Source organism: Canis aureus, chromosome 1 (assembly GCF_053574225.1).
Source record: "Canis aureus isolate CA01 chromosome 1, VMU_Caureus_v.1.0, whole genome shotgun sequence".
NCBI lineage: Eukaryota > Metazoa > Chordata > Mammalia > Carnivora > Canidae > Canis > Canis aureus.
The window spans coordinates 2,937,702-2,961,672 of record NC_135611.1 but is presented as its reverse complement, the minus strand read 5'-3'; the positions used below and the strand labels follow the sequence as shown (position 1 = coordinate 2,961,672).

The 23,971-nt window shown below is 44.4% G+C and overlaps 1 long non-coding RNA gene across 6 annotated transcripts; it reads right to left on the bottom strand.

Moving 5' to 3' along the window:
• On the bottom strand, nt 1-19,016 carry LOC144299717 (uncharacterized). Of its 6 annotated transcripts, none has more exons than XR_013366413.1 (4): nt 18,831-19,016; nt 17,951-18,063; nt 17,678-17,864; nt 1-211 (listed from the first exon to the last, which is right to left on the bottom strand). It is a non-coding gene; the product is annotated as an uncharacterized LOC144299717 (long non-coding RNA). The 6 variants fall into 6 exon arrangements; XR_013366462.1 differs by lacking the exon at nt 1-211 and adding an exon at nt 8,035-8,438; XR_013366475.1 differs by lacking the exon at nt 1-211 and adding an exon at nt 8,453-8,820.
• Nucleotides 19,017-23,971: the final 4,955 nt, after the last annotated feature.

Here is a 23,971-nt window from a genome sequence, read left to right as displayed (position 1 = left end):
AACATTTATATTTTAAAAAAACTGAGGCATAAGCCCATGGCCTCCCCAGTGCCCTTTGGGGATCTGTTTGTGGGTTGAAGATGCTCTGTACCCTGACTCCTCTTGTCCTGCAGTCCAGGTGGCCACACGTGGCCCTGTTTCTACAACCGCCTTTGGACTTAGAAGATCTGCAAAGGATTTCCTTCTCTCTGTCATTTAGAAACTTTTCTTTCTAGAGAGGGAAATAAAATAATAAATTTGCTCTTAGGAATTGAGAAAGATATGTATAAATATATTTTTGCTTATTTTATGTGCCATATCTCTGTTAGGCACTTGACATGTATTTTCTCCTTTTATTTGCAAAAAAACTCTGCAAACACAGTTATCATCCCACTCTAGATATCAGAACACGAGAGTTTAAAAAGATAAATTATTTGCACTTCTCAAATGTTGTGGAAGGTGGAGCTGAAATTGGAAGCTGGTTAAGTCTCCGAAACCCTGGGTCTCTTCCCACTGCCTCATGCCACCTTCCAGAGTGGCCACAAGACATGAAAACAGGCATCATGTGGACTGGCTCTCACCCCTGCAACACTCCCCCCCCCTCCCGGCTAATTGTTGTTCTTGTGGGCATGTCTGCTCTCAGGCCCAAATCATGAGAAGCCCAGAGTCTCCAAGTCAACTCTCCATTATGTCAGTATGTCAGGGTTCGAAGGTGCAGAAAACTCCGGCTTCAGAGACAAGTTTCCTAGAGGGTTTTGGTGGTAAGACTGTGCCGGGTGGGCAAGGTGCTTTGTCCAGCGAGGTTCAGTGTTATTACATCACAACCATCTGTGTTTTGTGTATACTTCCTTCACCCAAAGGATTAATACGAAAACTTCAGTTTAAGCTATTTCCCCTGGTTTCTTCCCTGCTTCCTCTGCAAATTAAATTGTGAATAATCACACAAGGCCAAAGAACATAGACTTTGACATCCAATTAAAATTGATATGTAGCCTACTGAAAAAAAGCTTATCATCAAAATGAGTGCCTTTCATCAGCCCCGAATTACACATTTTGATTAAGATAAATGCAAATTATTTAAACAAGAAAAACAGAGAACCTCAAGCTGTAGAGGTAAGAGTCACCTCTCGCCTGAAGATAAAACCTATCTGTGAATCCCAATTACATCACACCGAGTTAGGATTTATGCTACCTTGAGGATGAAATATGCACATCGCCCCATTTCTCCTAACTTCTCAGTATCATCCCTCAGAAACGACCAGCAAGGCGCTGGCTTAGAGAGTCCCCGAGTTAATGTCTGTACTTATTAGCAGCTCAGGACCACTCTGGTCTCAGCTCCGAAGATTAGAAATGATTAACCTGCAGGCATGTGATGCTGACCAGCCGCTGACAGAATGAAGGCAGAGTGAGTTGGACCACAGCGATTTCCTTTTTTTTTTTTCGTTTTTTGTTTTTGACAATTTAGCTTTGAAAATAATCCTTCTGAAAACAAAAAAATCCAGATGCTTTCATCATTCTAATTCCTTAAGGACACAAGGATAATAAGGTACACATGCACTAGTTCTTGTCAAAGTCTCCTCTGATCTAACAGAAGATAATCACACCGTGAAAAATACTCTCTATATCTTTACAGAGAGTAAGCATGGAATAAATAATTGTCGGAAGGCTGAATTAAGAAACTAATGAAATAAGGATCAAAATTTCTGTTTCACTAAGAAATAGAACTTTGAAAAAAATATTTGAGTCTAACATCAAGAATAGTCTTCCTTTGGATGGTTTTTCTAAAATTATTTTTTTTGGTATTATGGATAGTAATAGGTATGTATTTATGGACATTGTAGGGATGAAACAGTGTAAAACCAAAAGACACTCTTTATATACTATCATTTTTTCTCATGTACTGCTCTTAGGGCAAAGTGGTATCATTACTGTTTCCATAGGAACAGTAATTTTTTGAAAGTCAAAATGAATGCTGAGAAGGAAAAAGCACATAAGGAAGACATAGTCATTCAAAACATTGATCTGTGCCCCGCCCCCATAATACTGTGTGGAATATTTGTTGCATTATTCATTTGTATAAGAAATAATAAATAACATGAGACTGTTCAAAAGAAAAACTGCCCAAAGCTTTTTCAGCTAAATTGATTTTATAGTTTTGCAGCTTCTGTACATCCCCAAAATGTCCCCTCCAGGGTTGGGTGAGTCAGACTTGGTGCAAATTGCAATTGAACAATGGAACCGACAGTGCGGTCTGTGACAACAGGACTAAGGTCCCCACCTCTATCATCTGCCTTCCTCCCATGTGGCATGGTGACGCCCACTGCTTTCTCTGAATCAGCGCCCCCCTGCTCCCTGAGAAGGAGCTCTTGGCCATTTCCCCAGCGGCCCGATGCTATGGCTGCACTATTTGTTTGCCGTGGATGGCATGCCTTCTCGGGTGTGCAGCGAACGGCGCTGCCCCTGGTTATACATGTGCACCTTTGAGGCTCAAGCATGTGAGCAGGCAAAACATGTGCATGCAAATCTCCGGGTTACGCCACCAAAATGGAGTTTGTTGGGTTCACTTAGAGCTTTCACAGTTGTTGAAATAAGAAGGATTGGCGTCTTCCTACAGAACTTCTAGAAAGAGAGTACACTCTTCTGAGATTACGGCCTGGGACCCAAAGTCCTGTGAGAGGTGGCGTCGGGTCCTGTGGCTGCTGTTAACCTGTCACTGCCCACCGGGAGGCTCACAGCAATGATATTCATCCTCCCAGTGGGGCCATGTCCCCTCTAAGGACTCTAGGGAAGAACCGTCTCCTGCTTCATCCTGCATCTGGAGGCTCCTTGACATCCTTGAGTGGCTGTGGGCATTCATTTCTGCGAGTTCTGCCTCCTGGTCCCCTGGCTTCCTTCCCCGCCTGGTCTCTGTGCCCCTCCGTCCCCTCCTAAGGACACTGGCCATATCTGCTAGGACCTCATTTTAACGTGATTACAAGTGCCAAGCCCTTCTTTCTAAATAAGGCCACCTTCACCTGTACCGGGCGTGGGGGTATACTTGAACATATGTCTTTGAGGACACATGTCAGGGCTCCCTGTGGTGGTTCTGAGACGCTGGCAGGAGTGTGAAGGGAGAGCCGAGCTTTAGAGAGGTTTGGAGGAGGGAGACCTAATGGTGACCTGAGGCCTGGGCTACCCCATGGGTGAGGATGGGGTGCACACTGGGAGTCAGCACCGGGGAACACCGGTGTCTGTCATCCCCCTAAAGGGCTGACTTCTCTTCGTTCCAGACAGCCACAGGGGAAGACAAGAAACCGTGTGGTCCTTGGGGTGAGCGATGGAGTGAATAGAAGAACAAATAAGTCAGCAGTTGCAGAGCTCTGGACATTCTTGTGATGGACATCTACCCAAGTGGAATGCGGGCAAGAGCATATCCAGGACACGGTCTTGTCTGCTGCTGTCTCTGACATACCTGAATCAAAATAGTGGGAGCCAGTGTGCAGCCCAGCCAGCCTGCCAGGGCTCGCTGTCCTGTGGGAACTCAGGGTCACGCACTTAGGGTGCTGTCCTCTACCTGCCAGCGGTCCTCCTTCACAGCCTAGAGGCTTCTCCTTGTGGAGTGTGGCAGAAAGTGTTGAAAAGCAGCTCTCTGGGGGTGCCCGGGTGCTCAGATCCTGATCTCAGGGTCGTGGGTCTAGCCCCACGTCAGACTGTGCTTAGTGCAGAGTCTGCTTAAGATCCTCTCTCTCCCTCTGCCAGCTGCCCCCCCCCACACACACAAATAAATAAATCCATTAAAAAACAATAGCCTTCCAAAGTGCCCACAAGCTTGAGCCTCCATAAGGAGTGGGAGCGAATTCATCTTTCCCCACATCATCCAGCCAACGTGTGTGTGCTTTGCAACAGTCAACAGTGCCAGTCAAATTTCAAATTTTAATTCATTTTTTTTTCTGATTCCTTCGGAAATCAAACATAAAAATTAACTGCCTTAAGTCTGCCGAATGGTCATTGGTATGGCTTTCTTAGTACAGTCTATGTATGAGAGTATACTACTAACATTTCCTATTGAGAGCCTGTTCAGTATCCTTTTTATCTTATTTTCATTCCCTTTTATGAGTTTCAATTTTTAAAAATGAGACTTGAAAGTGTTGAAGTTTAGAGAATGCCTTAGTTATTACAACAAATTTGTACATGTCTACGTGGACATGGAGCTTGACCTTGACACACATGTCTATTGTCTATTGTCGCTTTATTTTAAATGTTCCCAGGAGGGAAGTTCTGTGGAAACCCCATGTAGCTGTGACAACTGGTGAGGGGGGTGTGCCAGCGACACGAAGGTCAGTGATGAGCCTAACCCAGTACCTCCCTCCCCGAGGTAGTGCCTCGGGTGCTCCCCACCCACCCCTGCAAATTCACCCTCTTCCCTCGTTTCCACTTGGGAATCTTTCCGTGCAGCCCACAGTTACCAAGTGTCCATCACGCGCCACCTCCTGGAGGAAGCAACATCTGCAAAATCTATCTGGAATTGTTTTTCATGAGAAAATCGACCTCTTACTATTGATCTTCTAATTCATGCATGTGGACTATATTCAGTATCTGATTTCTTTCCTCAGAGTTTTAGAGTTTCTATCTATGTGTATATTTTATTAGCTTAACATCTCGTTTCTCGGTGCTCCTGAAGACGGCGTTTCTGAAATTTTAAATTCCAACTTTTATTAGATAAATATCTGAATTTCTGCTATTAAATGCATTAGGCATTTTCTTTTCTTTTCAAAAAATTGTTTTGCTTGCTGTTTTGGGGGCACCTGGGTGGCTCAGCGGTTGAGTGTCTGCCTTTGGCTCAGGTCGTGATCCCAGGATCCTGGGATCAAGTCCTACATCGGGCTCCCTGCAGGGAGCCTGTTCTCCCTCTGCCTGTGTCTCTGCCTGTCTCTGGGTCTCTCATGAATAAATAAATAAAATCTTAAAAAATAATAAAATGGTTTTGCTGTTTTTAATGTAGATGCCTCTCTAGCTAGATCTTCTAACCTGCTTTCTGTCTGTATACACGAAGGCTATTTATTTCCTTACATTGATTTTAAAATCTGCTCCTGTACCAAATTCTCTTATTTTGCATATGCTATTTCTGTCAGGCAGTCGACTTACTTTATTTCTTTCCTCCTAATTGCTATGTCTCTGATCACTTTTTCTTTTTTAATGCCTTGTCTCTAATGTGGGTGGAAGTTCTTTCCTGTTAAGGCAGGTGCTGTCTTTGGGTGAAGCACATAAAGAAAGAATAATCATCAGTTTCTATTTATTGAATATTTTTAAGAAAAATGAGTGATGGGTTTTGTCAAATATCTTCTATATATCTAGGAAAATCATATGACTTTTCTTTACCTCTGTTGCGATGATGCATTTTGTCAGTAGACTTTCTAATACTGAGCCACTCATATTTCTGGAATAAACCTCCTTGCTCATGAATCACTTCTTTTTAATACGTTCTAACATTGTGATTGTTAATATTTTATTTCAGACTTTTGCATTAACATCTCCTGTGTGAGACTGGTCTGTGTTTTCCTGTTTTGTGGAAAAGTCTTCCTGGCATGCTTTTATTTGCGGAAGAGACATTATTCTGTACTTAATTCTTTTTCTTAGAGTAATTTGTATAAGAATGGATTGGGATTTTTTTTCTTTTGATTATTTGATTATTTTTAAGTGAAATGAGTTTCTTTCTTCCTTTTTTTTAAAGAATTGTACCAGGATATATATATTTTTCTAATTTTTTAAATTTATTTATGATAGTCACACAGAGAGAGAGAGAGAGGCAGAGACACAGGCAGAGGGAGAAGCAGGCTCCATGCACCGGGAGCCTGACGTGGGATTCGATCCCGGGTCTCCAGGATCGCGCCCTGGGCCAAAGGCAGACGCTAAACTGCTGCGCCACCCAGGGATCCCCCAGGATATATTTTTGATGGTTTCTGGCTTCACAGCTTTTGAGTCCCTTTTTTGTTGCTGGTATGTTGTGTTTTTTTTTTTTTTTTTTTACCTTTTTTATATGGCTTCAAAATGTGGTATATGATATGGACTCATAATTTCTGAGAACCTTTTCTCTGGACTTTTCCTTCCTTTTATCTACACCTTCCCTATTGTCTCTGATCTGCTCAGTAGAGATTTTAAGTTTTGCTCTAGAAACTGTGTCTGGTGGGGGTTGGGGTGGGGTTGGGGGTGAAGGTGGTGCCAGGCAGGCGGTGTCTGATAATTTAAGAGGCTAGTGGGAATGCAATCTACTTTCATAACAATCTAAGATAGTCGTATTTTCCAACATGTTCAAGAGGGCATGTCTTGCTACAGGAATTATTTGAAATAAAGTCTTAAAAATACTATATCAGGTCTTACCAAAGGAAGCAAATACGAAAAGACTACACCTCAGGATGCCTGGGTGGTTTAGCGGTGGAGCGTCTGCCTTCTGCTCAGGGCATGATCCCAGGGTTCCAGGATCAAGTCCCACATCAGGTTCCCTACAGGGAGCCTGCTTCTCCCTCTTCCTGTGTCTCTGCCTCTCTCTGTGTCTCTCATGAATAAATAAATAAAATATTTTTAAAAAGAGGATCCCTGGGAGGCTCAGTGGTTTGGCGCCTGCCTTTGGCCCAGGGCGCGATCCTGGAGTCCCGGGATCGAGTCCCACGTCAGGCTCCCAGCATGGAACCTGCTTCTCCCTCCTCCTGTGTCTCTGCCTCTCTCTCTCTCTATGTCTATCATAAATAAATAAATCTTTAAAAAATATATTAAAAAAGAAAAGAAAAAGAAAAAGCCTCCATCTGAAAATATACCTGAATATGAAAAGTTAACTGTCTTCACCCCAAGGATCCGTCCCCGTGAGTGATGGATTCCTGTCCCAGTCCTGGTCCCAGGACGACGTGCAGCCCCCACTCTATGACTGTGAAGTTCTCCTTCCCCGGTTACTGTGGTTCCACAACGTTCTGATTTTCTGTCTCCTTTTCCCTCCTTTTCTTCTCTCTCCATATAGGTCTCTTCCCTCCTCTGCTCTCAGTGTGCCAGACATTTAGTTTATTGCAGTCCTGGCGTTCTCCTTTTCTGGTGACTGTATGAGCTCTTCTGGTTTCAGCAGTCTATACCTGGATCCTGGATATACACCTGCCCAGACTCTGCTTCCTGTCTTCCCGCTGTCAGCTGAACAGACCATCCTATTCTTGGACTTAAAATCCAAGTGTATTTTTGTCTTCAAACCTGTCCTTTGTCAAGACATCTCTGTCTTGAGACATAAAATCTTTGGAAGCTGCCTGGGTATCCTCCTCTCTCCCACAGTGGGTCCCTGCAAGCCATCACAGAGTTACCTGAACGTTTAGTCACATTCAGTGTTATGTATTCTCCAGTTGCCTCATCTAGTCTAACCCTCCATTTCTTCAAACTCAGACTAATATATCTATTATTTCTCCACTGTGTTCTTATTCTGCTTCTACAATTGCACATTGTGATCTCATTCATTTTCCTAAGCTTCGCTCTTCAGGATCCTGCACCTCTAACCAGTGTTTGTTCCTCATAGAATAATTTCCAGACTCCTCATTGTGGCGTGCAGGGTGCCCCACAGTCTGGCCACAATCCATTCTAACCTTTACCTTTTCCCTCATCCTTTCAAAAGGAAGACCTCTTGACCTCAACTTCCTTCTGAACATTCCAGGCCATGTGCCCATGGGATATTTCATGCTGGCTCTTTGTTCCTCCTTCCTTTCCCTGGGACAGTAGCCACCACAACCTTCATGAAGAAGGACCCTGGATGTAAGAGGGACTCGAGGAGTGGGAGATGGCCAGGTGTCCAGAGCTCATGCTCCTCAGTATCTTCCAAACCCAAACGGGCCAGCAGCCTGGTGGACCCTCCTCACTCTACCTTCAAGTCAAATTTTCACAGTCAAACAAAACTTCAGTGAGGCTTTGGGGCTATGTTTCCTATAGTAACAGGGCCAGTTTCAGGTCTGATTTATGATGTCAGATGAGACTTCTTGACACCAGCAATCTCAAACTTACCCTTTTCAAAAAACTCAAATCAAGTACTAACATTTAAATAAACAATAACTTTATTAACACTATGTGCTGTCATCTTTTCTTCTCTAACCAGCATCCATGACTCCAGTCTCCTTCACAGTTGACATGAGATCCCCTTCCATGTCCTGTTGCTCTTGGAGGACATGCTTTGTGGTCCATGCTCTGCTATCTCATGACCCAGCATTGTTCCCATTAAATTCCCAAATACTGCTGGCTGATTAAATAATTATGAGTTCATGGGTGGTAGTCATCCTCACCAACTGTGTTCCCTTAGTACTCATTGGGGATCCCATTCTCTAGTTTTCACCATCAATGTCAGTGTATAAACTGAATCATCTGGTGTTTGGCTGAGTTTGCCACCTGCCATTACATTCTATTATTTTGTTCATCTGCAGGGGGAACTTATCTTGTCCTTCCTGGAAGTAAAGGTTATAGTCCTAGGTAGAAAAAAACATGAATAAAATTAGTTCTGACAAAGGCGGAGTGGAAAGATGGGTGAATTGCAGAGGACAGGCATTCCTTGCTGCTAATACTGCAGATCAGGGCAGGGCCCCTCCTCAGCCAAACTAATGGAGACGCTTCCATCAAAATCCAAACAAAGACTTTATCATGCTTACACCGAATGTTCTTTTGGAAACTGCTCTAGCATTTCATCCCTGTAGCTATTGCTGCATAAATACATGTATTTGGTTGTTTCAAAGGAGAAAATGCCTTTGGTCAATGCGTCTTACCTTTACTTCACCATAGTAGACACTTCAGTTGAAAGGGAACATGAGGGCTCAGGGTAAGGTGCACCAAATATGTTCTGTGGCGATTCTACTGTGGAGGCAATGTGTGTGAGTGTCATTCTATGGGCTAGGTAGAGCTCCACAACGTCCCCAGAACAGCTACAAAACCCACAGGGCACTGGGAAATGAAGTTTCTGTGAATCTCTTACAGTGAAATCTGTTCTAAACTAATGTGAAGCTATGTCGAAACTACATCCCATGTGTAGAGCCGCTGATGATGAGATGCTGTCCCAGACCCTACTGGGAAGAGATGTGGTACGAAAAACATGTTAATTCCAAAACACATCTATCCCCAGGTAGTTGAGCAAAGGGACTATAGGCCTGTCACACAGAAATGTGGTTGAGTAACTCAAAACTTACAGAAGGGTATCAAATAGAAAATACAATATTCTGGTGCTCAACTCAATCACTTGTCAGATAAAACTATCTCTGGGCACCTGGGTGGCTCAGTCCATGAAGTGTCTGCCTTCAGCTCAGGTCATGATCTCAGGGCCCTGGAATCAAGTCCTGCATCGGGCTCCCTGCTCAGGGGGAGCCTGCTTCTCCCTCTGCCTCTGCTGCTCCCCCTCTTGTGCTCTCTCTCTTTCTCAAATAAATAAATAAATAAAATATTAAAAAAAAAAAACCTATCTCTAATACTGGTCTTCTGGTGAGTTATCACTGTGATTGTGACTGGTGTGTTTATACACTTTATTTCTTGGCTTAACCTCTTATATGATGACTTAAAAGGTGGGGAACGGAGTGTGTGTAAATCAGCATCCACTTACTGCTTTAAGTATTTATCTATATTTCGGACTTTGTCGAAAGTACCCAGTAACTCTTAACATCCACCAATTAGAATGAAGACATCAGCTCCCTTCCACCTTATTTTTCATCTCTTTGGTCCCACCTACTCCTGTTTAACTTCTATCATTTGTGTCCTTTTAAAAAGGTATCAGTACCTTAACATCTTAATTATTTTGGTAATTTTGAATATAAATTCTAAACTAGAAAATTGATACTGTCATAAACACTTATGAACATGTGGAAGTCTTCCACTACTGAACCATGTACTATCATGGTAATATTGGGGAATAATACATAATTACCCTGTAAATTAGTGTCATTCCCGACTAGTTCATGTGTCAATGCCAGATCCTTTCCCTTCTCCCACTGACTCTCTCCTTATCTACCTAGCCTTCCATTGGTTGCCCCAGATTATAACGTTCTACGCTATTTTATTTGTCTATGGGCCATCATTTTCTTATAAAAAAGACACTGGGCATTTTCCTATCATTTTCCAGTTACTTTTGTGTAATAATGGAAAAAATAAATGTAAATAAGATCACTGTTAAAAAAAATCATTTTATTGTTTTAAAGGTTTAGTTTGGAATAATTACTCAGAAAGGGAGGTTTTTTGGTGTGTTTGTTTGGTTTTTTTTTTTCCTTTAGTTGTTTTTTAATGCATTTTTTGTTTGTTTAAGATCTCCGTGTCTTGGGTCTCATGGCTACTTACTTAGGTTTTTGGACAAGTCTTGAGCCTGCACTAATTTTTTTTTTCCCAAATGGAACAGACAAATGATCTAGGATAACACATGTCTGAAATTGACTTTATTTGTGCTGAGTAATCCGTTATCTGGGCACTAAATTGTAGTTTCCAAATCCCTTTTCCCTATAACCTTAAAGACACCCACCTCATTTTTAAATGTCTACAGCACAGGCTTTTCCCCCTGTATTTGTTGTTGTCTTTTTAGAAAAAAACAATGCTGTCAGCAAATGTGTGTCTTGAACAAGTCAGTGGTCAGGGAGTGAAGGGCACTTGCTCCAAGGGGAGCCCATCCCGGAGAGTCTGGGCTTTATGATTTCCCCTCAATGAATCCACACCCCTGTTTCTCTAACGACCAAACACACATCACCATGTCTAAACTCAACGTCAATTATTTGAGTTACTTTAAGGGAAACGTTATTTTTAAACTTTTTTTTTCTCTATAAGCTTTATATGATTATATTTTAGTTACTGCAGTGAAACCAACAATTTACAGAAGTAGAGTTATTTGTTTTGGCTTCTCCAGAGATGAGACAGGGAAAGGAATCTAACAAGAAAAACCACGAAAATCCCATGTACCTTACATTATAACATGATTTTAAACTATTTACTAATTTTAAAGGTGGATACATTCTGTATTTCTATGGTTTCTGATTTTGTATCAGTTACATACATCTAGATATAAATATCTTTGTCCCCTTGAAATTAATCATTTCAAAAAATGATTAATTAGTATATTGAGGGCTGATGGCAATCTTTGGGAAGAAACTGTAGGCTGCAAATTGTTACTTTCAAACCACAATTTCCTAGATATATATTTGCTTTTAGTTTTTATTTTATTTTTTAAAGATTTTATTTATTTACTTGAGAGAGAGAGAGGGAGAGAGTGCACAAGCAGGGGGAGCAGTGGAGGAAGAGGGGGGATCAGAGTCCCTGCTGAGCAGGGAGCCAACGTCAGGACTCCATCCCAGAACCCTGAGATCATGACCTGAGCTCAAGACAGACAGTTGCCCATGTGAGTCATCCAGGGGCCCTGTATGTATTTGCTTTTAGATGAACTTTTTAAGAAGGGATTTCCATATTTAAAATTTACTCTTCTGCTAATGAGGAGTTTGAATGAAGTGAGAATCCACTTTTTTACATAAAGCCTTATGCAATTGCATTGATCCTTCAGGTTAGTACAGATTTAGTGAATTGTGTGCTATTTTCACAGTGTACCCACATCATGGGTGCTCTTATGGCCTGTTTTCTAGATGAAAACACAGAAGTACAGACTGGTCAAGTGATTCCAGAGTCCCAGCTGACAAAATGCCAGAGTAGCTCTAGACGCCATCCTCTTGCCGCTCTAGACCTCATGCCTCATCCCACCTTCCGGCGAAAGTGAAGTTTGGGGTCTTCCCAAATTACACGGTGAAGTTAATCAGCTTCTAACAGCAATCATAGGCAATTTTAGATTTCCCTTTTGTAATGCAGGACAATCCATATCCTTCGTATCACAATCCCAGGTGGGCTGACTCGCTGTAAAATGGCCTTAATGGAACCGTCTTCATGTCCATTAAGAATAACCTGTCATCACTGCACACATACATTTGCAATATTTCCAGAATCCATTTTGTACTTTGAGATTTCAGTTCTATTTTGCCAGGATGCTAGAATCTCACACTCGAGGGCAGACTTCACAGAGAACAGGTGGGACACATCATGATTTTAGCCCAAGTGACTTATTGTTGATGAAATCAACCCAAAGAGGATCACAAGGTTCTTTCAGGATGTTTGCTTCTCGGCTTCTCCACCTTGACATGGTCCTGAACTTGTAACACTGTATTTTTTTTAGCATATTTATTCTTTTCATTCTTTTATTCTGTTGGGTGTTCTCAGGCTGGTCTGGAGGCCATTCTGCTACTTCTCATCCTCATTCTTTTTTTCAAAATAATCATTTAATTATAGATTAAACATTTATACCATGAATGAGAAGCTATTTTATTTACTTTATGTGAACAAGCCCGTTTAAATCTCACAAGAATGTGGTAAGCTCGGACAGAGAAGTCCAAAGCACAGGGAGGTTGAGTCACCTCCAGCCACCTCCAGCTGAAGCAGGATAAGGTGCTAACCAATCCCGAAGGAGGTGAATTTCCTTCACAAGGACAAGGGGGGATTGGCTCCGGGAACTATGGGAGAGACATTTATTGCTGAGAACAAAGGTACTAAAACAGCAAGCAGCCAGTTAGATGCAAACCTAACCCAACCCATATCCACCCCCTGGTGTTGGGAGGCAGAAGGATTGGTCACCCCTGCTCCAGCGGGAAGGAATGTAGCTCCTGGGTTGGAGGAAAGAGAGTAGGGAGTGGTGTCAGAACAAGAATCCACACAGCCTCCTTCCTGCTGCACCTCAAGGGTGCAGGACACCCAAGCAAACACCCCTGCAGGTGGAGAACAGGCCTCATCTCAGTTGAAGTGCCAGTGACTGTCCAGATTCTGTGGGCCAAGGGCAGAGCCCAGAGACCAGCACCTGGTTGAGGCAGAGCTGGGAGGGCAGGGCCAGGAGGGCAGAGTGGGGCAGCCTCATCTCTGCGGGGAGGATGTTGGCCTGGACTCCCTCAGCCCTGCGTCCTTGAGGCCTGGCCGGAGCTGAGCCCTGAGCCTGAGTGCAGGCTGCCATTTGGGAGTGGAAGGGAGGTGAACAGCCCTCATGCCATTTGGGAGTGGAAGGGAGGTGAACAGCCCTCATGCCAAGTGGTGTGCAGAAGACAGAGGCGGGGGAGCCCCTCCATGTTCCCGCCTCCAGGTCACTGAGGGCCCAGTGGAGGGAAGGGCAGGCTGGAGCCCCGAGGGCTGACTGGTGACCTTGCCATCACCACAACATGAAGGAATCCTCACTGTAAAGACACCGGGACCCACATGCAACCAGAGCACTTGACAAGGCAAGACTTCGTTTCTCTTGTCAAGTCGGGATGAGGACTCATTGAGGCAACTGAGTCCCATTAGCACAGCCAAGATAGGATCTTGCTTTTGACCAGATTTGATTGAATATGCTACCTAACATGTATTTGTAGGCTCCTGGAGGGTTACGGCATGAATGAACCCATCATCCTTCATCATGCCTCCGGCACTGAGGGTTAAGGCTGCAGGGGGACACGTAGTCTGATTCATGGAGTTGAAGTCTAGTTCCTGTACCCTGCGGTTAGCGAGCCGGGGGTGTCGGGGGGCGGCTCTCTGTGCTGTCTTCCTGCTGAGCTTCTCCGAGGGGTCCACCGGCTGCTCTGGACCCCACACCCTTATTCTGGGGGGTGTTACTGATAAGTCAGAAAACGAAGTTTGACTTAAAATGCTTCCAGAAATACCCATGTCTTGTTTCCCGAGGACACTGAATGCACACTGGTGGGCAGGTCTGGGAAGTGAAGTTGTGTGAAGTTATGCTCTCTGCCTTCTTCTTCTGTCTCCACTTTGGACCACATTTATTGATTTGTTTTAAATCTGCAGTATTGAGATGGAGTCTTCCACTCAGCAGGTCTCTGAGAGGTGCTGGATATGAATGTTGCAGTAAATCCACTTGTTCCCACGGTGCCATGTGTGTAAATGAAAGGCACTTTCCATCCCAAGCAAACATTGATGACACGGTGGCTCCAAGGTAGGATACTTCGGGTTACAGCATAACCCCTTTTTCCATGCTCTCAGAATTTTCTGATGGCCTTTTATGTAGTCACCTTTGTTCCTTTGGACAGATGTTTGCTAAACATTCACTATATTTGAATATTAATTTGAAATTGAGAGAATGTGTAAGGAAAATGCTTACCTTTATGTCAACCCTCACAACCTCTTAGACTCTCATTGGGGAAGAAACAACTTGTTCGTGTGAATTGCATAAGATACAGAAAGGTAAATGCTTAATGTCAAAAGGAGCAGGCTGGACATGGTCCACAAGCTTGAGGGAACTGTGGCTTTCACCCCCCTGGTGTGCTCTGTGGACCCGGTTCTCCTGGATGAATCCAAGTCCAGCCTTTAATTTCTCACAAATCTGGCCTTTCTAGTTGACATTGAAGTTGAGAGTCAATACATAAAATTGGAGTTGGAGAAGGGAGTGGTCAGTGCAGGCTGCAACGACTCTCCATGAGCTCTGATGAGGGAGCCCCGGGAGCTGCGGCCTTGAGGGAGAAGCAGGCAGAGGGGGCACATCATGTAGGACTAAGCCATCGGAGGTGCTTTCTACAGCTTCTTAAAGACGCAGTTGAGGGTGTGATGCATGTGCTTCCAACATGGATCCACTGTCTGTGCGATGTGACGGGCAGTCATGCCCTCGCTATGTACCAGAAGGCGTTTCCATCTGCTCTTCCCCTTCTTCCTCCTCCCATCTGTGGGAGCACCCAGTAGGGGTGTCTGCACCAAAATCCAGTTTCGCCTCCATAATCCTGGTCTCCTTTTATTGAACACACTGTGTTAAAGCCTCAAAAAGAGGTAGTTCAAAGGATTAGGCAACTGGACCCAATTTAAATATTTAGAAAATGGGGCCTCATGTGCTCCGTCAGTGGAGCATCTGCTTTCAGCTCAGGATCCTGGGGTCCTGGAGTTGAGCCCCACACCCAGCTCCCTGCTCAGCCAGGCGTCTGCTTCTCCCTCTGCCTCTGCCCATCCCCAGCCCCTGCTGGTGCTCTCTCTTTCCTTGTCTCTCTCTCTTTCTAATAGATAAATAAAAATATTTAAAAAAAAAATTTAAAAATGAGTATACTCGTTCTCTGGAGTTCTTTGTGTGCTATGTCCTCAATTATCCCCAACTCCAACCATCACTGATGGGAAACGACACTCCTCCTACTGCACGTACTTCTTGCAGTTGGATAAAAACATCGCAGAGGTTAGCAATTAGAAGCACCTTAGTCCAAACGACACACTACTTTTATTTTTTCACAAGGAGAGAAAATCCACAGATCAATGTAATCCTGTTGCCCTCAACCTGTCCCTTTATTCTGCAAATACATTACTTGCAATTTTCATTCAAAATCTTTTTTTTCTAACAATCTTTTTCATCTTGGGCCCTAATTACTTAGGTGTGGGGTGTTTAAACAAAGGGAGCAGGGTAAGTCCCTGCGTTCATGACAAACCGGTCTTTTGGAACCAGCGCCTGAGTGCAGGTCGCGGCAGAGGTGCCCCGTGTTGGGGGCCGCCCCTGGGCACAGGAGCCTTGTGGAGGACACCGCTGAGCTTAGGGAAAGGCCACGAAGGCCGCTGGTATGTACTCAGGAATAGTGCTGACACGTGAGTGCACTTCTTTGTTGCTCCTTCATTCTCAACTCCATTTCTAACAGAAAATAGTAGCATAAATATTTGTCAGCACCTCCACTTGTCTCCCATTTCTTTGTAAACTTGGATGACCCAGGCTTGGAGAAGGTCTGGACGTCATGATACTTGAGACTGAATTCTGTCCATGTGTGGAAGGTGCACCTCTGTTATCGTGGTCACGTTCCGCTCAACATCCTTTCAGATTGAGTTGAATTACACGGAGCGTTCAAATCCATAGGATAAAATCTCTGAAATGTCAAGTAATCACAACCACGTGGCCCACATCTCTAAAGCACAGATTTCCAAAGATAATTAGATGAGAGCCTTTGGTCTGCTGTTATTTTGCTCTCAAGTTTTTTGGTTTACCCACATTTTGTCCTAAAAAGTCAAGCATTTGTGCAGAGCAAACTATGTCAGGAAAACCTCCTCCACTTTCTCCCCTGGAGGTTGGGAACTTAACTGCCATGGCCACTTTGCTCACACTCTTTCTTGGGGTCTGCACAGTTAATCCTTGACTTAATCAGCCCTCCCTAGCATACCAGGGGGCCTATTTTCTTGAGAATCTCCTTTAGAGCTAGGCAGAGCGCTGAAAACTACACGCAGATCATTTCCACGCTGGCAAAAAGTGCTCACTATATTTTGTAGGTGAGATTACAACGCAGCAGACACCGTGTGGTTTGTTCCTGCTCCTGCTCCTGGGTTCCTTTAGTCTTGGTCTTAATTATTATACTAAAAAGGGGTAAAAATTTTAAAGGCCCTCTGTTAGATGTCTATGTGGCTCGGAGAAGATTCTCCAGTGAACTCAGTGCTTCACAGTCTGGGATTTGAAGACATTAGAATTTTATAAGGGGCAGGGAATCCTCCTTCCTGTCTCCTCTGCGGCGTCTCTCACACACCCAGCTGCATGCAGCCATGTGCTCGAAGCTCCCACACCCAGACACACACGCACACACACAGACATGCAGCATTTAGGCTTACTCTCCCGTTGTCTTGTAAATAGTCCCACCATCAAAATACTTGATGCATTCATTTTCCAGAATAACAGTTGACACATCTTTTTCTCTAAACTAATTATTTTGACCCCCTACAGAAATAACAATTAGCTAATCAAGTTACATACAATTTCTAAGTTTCAACTTAAAGTTTCATTTTTATTTTTCTGTTGTCGTTACTGTTAGAGTCAATTAAAAAAAATAATGCATAGTGTGTCCAAGCCACGGCATGATCTCTGTCTGTATCATGTGATTGGAGTGATAACACAATGGTAACTGAACGTGTATTAGAAATCTCATAGCTGGAAAGTCAGGCAGCAGCCACATGTGATTATGGCTTTTCCTTTTTGTAGGCTTCTCCCCGCATTATGTGATACATCCCACAGGGAAGTTTCTTAAAATAAAATGGCATTCTAGGATGTAAGACCATTGAGCAAATCACCTGCAAAGGGCAATTATAATATCTGTTTGTACAGTTTTCTAGCGAGAACTCAATGGAGTAAAATGACCTATTCCTGTCCTCAACACACAGAAGGTGCTTGAAAAATATTTGCTGCTTTCACAGCAGTTTCTTAAACTAATGCATATTTTGGGTATAGGTTATAAGACCTATAACATAGGTTATAAGATACTTTATACAAAAATAATGAGGCTCCTTTGGTAAAACACATTTTAATGTTTGGAATAAAATTTGTTTAATTCATATGAGCCATAAAAGAAGATCTGAATAAGCCTGATCATAGCAGTGCCATTACTGGAAACAGGTGGATCTTTTAGTGATTTGCTGAGCATGTGGAACTGTGTCAGGCTCCCAGGAACGGGTGAGGCTGGGGTGGGGACGCCCCCTCCTCAAAGGTAAGCAGTCCCCAGGCCTGGCCTGCAAAGGGCCTCACCACCCCCCAACTCCCTTTCTGCTACTGTGGCTGCTGTTCAGTACTCTCCCCTCGTTCCCAGCATTAGCATGAATGTGAACATGCCCCTCTTCATAGAAAGATTGCCACTGTGAGAACCCACTGCAAGAAATACAAACACATAACCTCTTAGGACCTCTGTGTGTGTCCTGATTTTTCTGATTTCCCTTTCATTTTCCCTTGTATTACCTGCACTAACTCTGGGTTGCTAGAATCCGCTCGTCCTTTTTCACCTGCGATGGCACCATGTCTGATTCCGGAGGAGTATGGTTCAGGCAGCTGACCCCACTGGGGCCTTCAGGTGGGCTAGTCACTCATAAAAAGCCTTCACTTTCACACATCCAGACATGGACTTTCCATCCATTTATGTGATCACCTGCAGAAGAAGGTAATTCCCACTGAAATTATTTTTTAAGAGGGCAGTGCCTTCATTGGTTGTTGAACAAAATAGGAGAAGCCTACCTTTGGGGGGGCGAGGTCTCCTTGCTTTCCCTGGCTCTGTGTCAGTGTCCTCTGTCCGCCTTCTCTGTTCTTGCCTGTGAAAGCAGGGACTGTGTTGCCATATGCGCACTGCCCTTGTGAACAGATTTAAGGAAACATATGATTGACACCAGTGCTTTCATGTGCCCCACTCTCCTATGAATGTGTGTGTGGCTGGGCCAGGTCTCTTTCAGTGGATATTTTATGGTGTCATCGAGGGAGTCAAAGGGCAAATAATGCGTTACACGAGCCGTATGAGCTCATCAGCAAATGATGAGCTCTGCAGCAAGGGCTTGGATCCAGCACCTCTGGGACTCTGAGCCTCTCTATCTACTCAACAGCAACAGGTCCTTGCACAGAGAGGGCAAATCTGCTCCACGTTCAAACCAGCATGAGTCCCCTGTGGGCCAACTAAACTTGTTTTTCAAAGGTGCCACAACTCTTCAGAATTATTTAAAATTTAGATTCAAGATAACAGATATCCAGAAGTTTCCCAGTGATGGGCTTGCTTTCCACAGCTCATGTCCGCAGACCCACGGGGGTCTTCCGTGTGTCCTGGCAGTTAGTTCTGAAGCTCTGTCCATGAAGGGGGGCTCTAACCACCTCAGAGGTGAGTGTGTTCAGCTGTGCCTGGTTTCCCTGGCAACAGACATCTATAGCTATCTTGAGTGACCTACATGTCTAAGCCGTCTATGTCATCCAAAGGAAGAAGCTTGCTGAGAAGAAGAGATACATATGGCCATTAAATCATTAATTCTATTTCAGCCACTAGCAACTGAGTGTTTGCTCCCCACTTGGTTGTGAGAGAAAAGCAAAGTGAGTTTCTGCCTCAGAAACAGTGACTGTAAGAAGCCATCCTTACCGGCTCCCCTTGAGATGAACTTCCTAGGATATCACCATAGCTTTCATTTTGAAGATTGGCCAATAATGAAATGAGTAAGAAAAAAAATCTGAGTAAACCGAAAACAATAGCTTTCTTCCTCTTTGTGGAGAAATTAAGTAGTTGTGGGCTTAGAATGGCCATAAGAACATTCCACACTCCTCTAATGGAACGTTTTTTTCAGAAAGAACCAGAACCAAGCTGAGTCATAGCAACCTGAGAAGTCAGTGCCTCTTTAGAATTTTCTAAAAGGTTTATGTTCCTTGCCTTAAACCTTTGGACCCTAGTTATTTTCCATCACAAAAGATGAAAGTAGGACTAATTCTATTAGAGGCAATTTTCCCAAACATTAACTCTTATAAGTGGTGGGCAACCCACCATCATAATTAAAAGTGTTTACCAAGTGTTTAAATGCACATTCAACCACTGGCTATTCCAGCCATAACCAAAGATAGGTCTCCAGTCTTAGGACACCACTGAATGTAGGGATGACACGGAACTTGGAAACCTCCGGCAGAGATCAGAAGGAGACTTTGTCAATACAGAATTTATTGTTTGTAGCCTGTTTGTCAATGGACCAAGTCTTGAATCTGGCTTTACTCTGTGCCAGACAAAATCCCAAATATTGTAGGGTGAAGAAAACACTGTGTTGTCATCTCTGCTGTCAAGAAGGATGCCGCAGACCCTTCTGGAAAGATTTCGGGAGCAAGGCCACATAGAGAGCCTTGGTGGGGGTGACAGGGCTGAAAGAAAATCACAACCTCTTGAAGTGGCGGGTGATTCTGAGACATCCACGCCCAGGGCTGTTTTGTTGTTAGGCAGATACTTGGTTCTTCAACCACCGGGTTATCAGCACTTTTTGATCTATGCCCTCAGGACCACGTGTTAATTGATAAGCTTATGAAGGGCTCAATTTTTAAATAAGTTGAATTTATTGAGACAATGTAGGAGGAGAATCAAAAGTGATGTTGAAATTCAGGAAGTAAAGATCCCTGGGTTTGGGGACACTTAATGGATGAACATAATGTTTAGCGTACTTTTTAAGGAATGGGTAGGGCTGGACTAGACCAAGCAGGGCACAGGGTGAGCCAGGATCCAAACAGCATTAGTGAGTTAATGCAGAGGAATTACCATGGCATTTCCAGGGAGCAAAGGGCTCCATGCGCCCCAACAGCGGGAGACAGAAGCAGAAGACATAGGGAAGGAAAAGGAGTCTTGCCACATTTGGGAGAGCATTCCAGGATCCGCCAGGTTACAGTAACTCAAACCAGGGAACCGTAGAAGTAGTAAAAGTGGACAAAGTCACGTGTGGATTTAAGTTCCAGTCTGGCCCCCCAAGAGGTGCTGGGCTGATGCCTGAGGATGTGGGGGCGCAAAGGGAGACGCCCCGTGTGAGCCTGCTCACAAAGACATCTGCCTTTAAAAAGTAACAATCGGTTTGGGAATACTTGTGGGAAATTGGGATTATCTGCACAATGAAATAAAATCAATCCTGATAGGTCATCCAGTTGGCTTTCTCTCCCCTCCTTCTAGAAGTAACAGATGGGTGCATGTGGCTCACCTGGGGTGAGCTATGCTGCAGACCCTGGATGCCACCTCTGCGTGGCCCTTACGGGGGGGGGGGGGGGGGGGGGCGGCAGCTGCCCTGCTGACAGAGCAGAAGGTCCCAGGGCTGGATCCCTGGTGGCAGTGTTGTGGGAGGCAGAGGCAGAGGCAGAGGCAGAGGGAGGCCTTGGGCTAATCCTGGTCTCTGGCGTGGGCACCAAACATGAGGAAATGGAGACCTCCTGAGAAGTGGGATCACAGGGGATGCCCCCAGAGTCAAGTGTCCTCGCTTTGGAAAGAGAGAGAGTATGCTGGATGATCTGTGCCCCACCCACACCATCTGGGACTTGAGGTCAGTCCCACACGTGGGAGGGGGGAGGCCTGGGGAAGCAGAAATAAGCAGCACACCTGTGAAAACCATCTCGGCCTCTCATCCCACACTGAAGCGTTCTGCCAGGACCAGCGCACCTGCCCGTCTCCCCTCCACCCCCTGTGTCCAACCATCCGTCTCCCCACTGCCCCTCTGGCACTTCCAGCTGTCCTGTCCCTTGCTGGCTCCTTCCAGCTTAGAGGGGGTCAAAGTCATCCTCCCTGCGATTCCCACCACCCACCACAGCCACAGCCATAGTGCTGTGCTCCACGCCCTTTGCCAGGCGCCCACTGAGCTCCTGGACGAGGCTGTGCCCAGTTGTCACAGCTTCTCTGGCCACAGACTTGTGTTCACGACACACCTTTCCTGGGGCTTCCCTTCTCCCCTCCTCTCAAGACCCCCACATTGCTCTCCTGAGGAAAGCCCCCACCAGAATCAGGCTGTGGTTCACCTCCTGCCCTCTCGTGAGCCCCCCACCTCCCATCGTTCAGGTGGAAGCAGGTACACCGTTCCCCACCCCTTGATAAGATCATTAACCCAATGATACATTCAGAAGACTTTTATTAAATGCACACGGGAAGCTTGATCATAATATTTCCCAGTTTTTATTGTTATTTATTTCTCTCCCTTCTAGACAATGTGAACCTCTCCTGGGAAGAAAAAACTCAACTTCTATGTAGTCATAGTAATGCTTACAGCCACTATTATTTTACTAGCAGTATAATTCCACAGTGTAGAGCCCAGACATCTGACAAGATGCATTTGCAGCTTGGTTTACGTCCCTGGAAAAATGAGCGAGCCACACTCAGCCTGTGTGCTGAGCCTTGGTCTGTGGTGTGGGGTTGACCCCATCATTCGCCTTGTGAACTTCGCTGAGGCTCACATGGGTCCGTCTATAAATGATGTGCTGCCAAGTAAGGCTCAGTAGTACCAATTAACTGTGATGATCCCCAGGATCCCTGGGTGACTTTTGGAAGCCCACACAAGGTTTCCTCAAATGGGTTCCGTGAAACAAGAACCATTGCATGTTGTAGGCACAGACCCCTGGGTGTGATGGTAGCGTTGCAAGATGTCTTTGCCTTTAGTGCTGCTGTTCTTGGTCGTAGAGCTTCAGAGAATGAAGAGGTAGACCAGACGAAGAGTGGTGGGCAGCAAAGCAATGTTTATTAGCAAGAGTATAAAGCTCCTGGAGAACAAGGGGGTCCAGAAGGGCTGCCTTCAGAGTACCTAAGTTGAGGGGTTTTTATGAGATCTTTTGTGGAACTCTCTTAAGCAACCAGGGTGCACGGGGTCGTGCCAATCAGGGCTTTGGTCATGTCTCTATCGACCTAATAGGTTCATGTCCATGTGCAGACAGTCTTTTTGGCTGACATCTGAGTGAGTAAGGGACAGGCAGGGCTAGGTGGGGAGAGGTAGATAGGGGGCTATGTGATCAGGCTCACAGAAGTCCCAAAAATGCTGAGATATAAGGAAACCGGAGATAAGGGAGCAAACCAGATCACCCTGCCCTAGGTGTGGGTGGAAAAGATATTTTTTTAATGACAGTTGCCTGTGACTTAACAAAGAATAACCAGACCCCAGAGGAAGCCATTAAAGATGTTCTCACCAGTCCTTACTCAAACCAGAATGTCACAAGAAGGATAAGGCCACTGGTTCCTGGGTCAGTCCTAAATAAAAGATTGTCAGTGGAGGCCCACGTGGGCAACCTCTCTTGGGACCTCTTCACTCCTGAGAGCTTCTCTGTATCCTCGATTAATGAACTTCTATCGCTTTACTCTCCTCTGTCTGTAAGATTCATTCTTGGACTCTTGAATGAAACAAGAACCCAGCTCTTGGGTGAGACAAGAACCCAGCTCTCCCACTTCATGGGGGCCTAGGCCTTAAGAGCCCCTTGCCTGTGATATTGTCAAATGCTTTTGTGGTTAATTGTCTTATTTTAGGACTTTTTGCTGAAGTCATTTCTTCAAAGACCACAAAGCAGGATGTCAGTGCTCTATCCTTTTAGCTGTTCTGACTCCATGTCTTCTTGTTGGGGACCCTGGCCCTGACTCCCTGACTGTCCAATTAACTCCTAACAGTAGGTCATTGTAGATGATGGAGCAGCTGCTCACAGCATCTTTTATAAGCAGGTACATCTGTTTTTTTTTTCTTTTTCTTTCTCATTTTCATAGTCAAAATGGAAGGAACTGGGGCACCCAGGCTCAGTCAGTGAAGTGTCTGCCTTTGGCTCAGGTCATGATCTCAGGGTCCTGGGATCAAGTTCCACATCTGGGAACTCCATCCTCAGCAAAGAGTCTGCTTCTCCCTCTTCCTCTATGTACCTTCTCTTTCTCTCTCTCAAGTAAATAAATAAAATCCTAAACAAAAAAAAAAAAAAAAAAAATGGAAGTAACTTAAAAATAAGAAATTAATGATTTGGGACACCTGGGTGGCTCAGTGGTTAAGTGCCTGACTTCGGCCCAGATGTGATCCTGGAGTTCCAGGATCGGGTTCCATATTGTGCTCCCTGAAGGGAGCCTGCTTCTCCCTCTGCCTGTCTCTGCCTGTCTCTCTCTCTGTGTCTCTCATGAATAAATAAAACAAAATCTTAAAAAAAAAAAAAGAAATTAATGATGTAAGGAATATTCTGGTAAACTAGTTTAGCTTTGAAGCTAAAAGACAGAGCTCTCATGAACTAGCTGTAGAAGCTGGTATAGACACAAGTAAACACTGAGAAAGACTCAGTGAAGTTTTTTTTGCTAAACTTCCACACAGAATTAATAATCATCCAAGATGATTATTGATACATCGATAGCAATTGTATATTCCGGTACATGAGGGGAATACCTAACCTATTGCTTCAACATGAGAGAATGTTTCAGGATGTGATTTGAATTGATGTGTTAATACTGTGCCTTGCTTCTTAAGAAGACAAATGCTATGAAATTAGGTGATAATCCAGAACAATGGTTCTCAAACTTGTTGGTCTGAGGACCTCCTTTCATTCTTAAAAACCATTGAGGATCTCAAAGTAATTTTGTTTATGTGAGTTATATCAAATGTGAGAGAGGCCCTCTAGGTAAATATCATATCCAGAACAGAAGAGACTAAGTAAGATAATTTTTTTTGCTCCAAATAGAACAAAAATGTACAAGTTTACATTAAGCAAAAGGGAACTTTGAACAAATTGTAAGATTACCTTTGGGAAAAAGAAATGTATTCCCTTAAA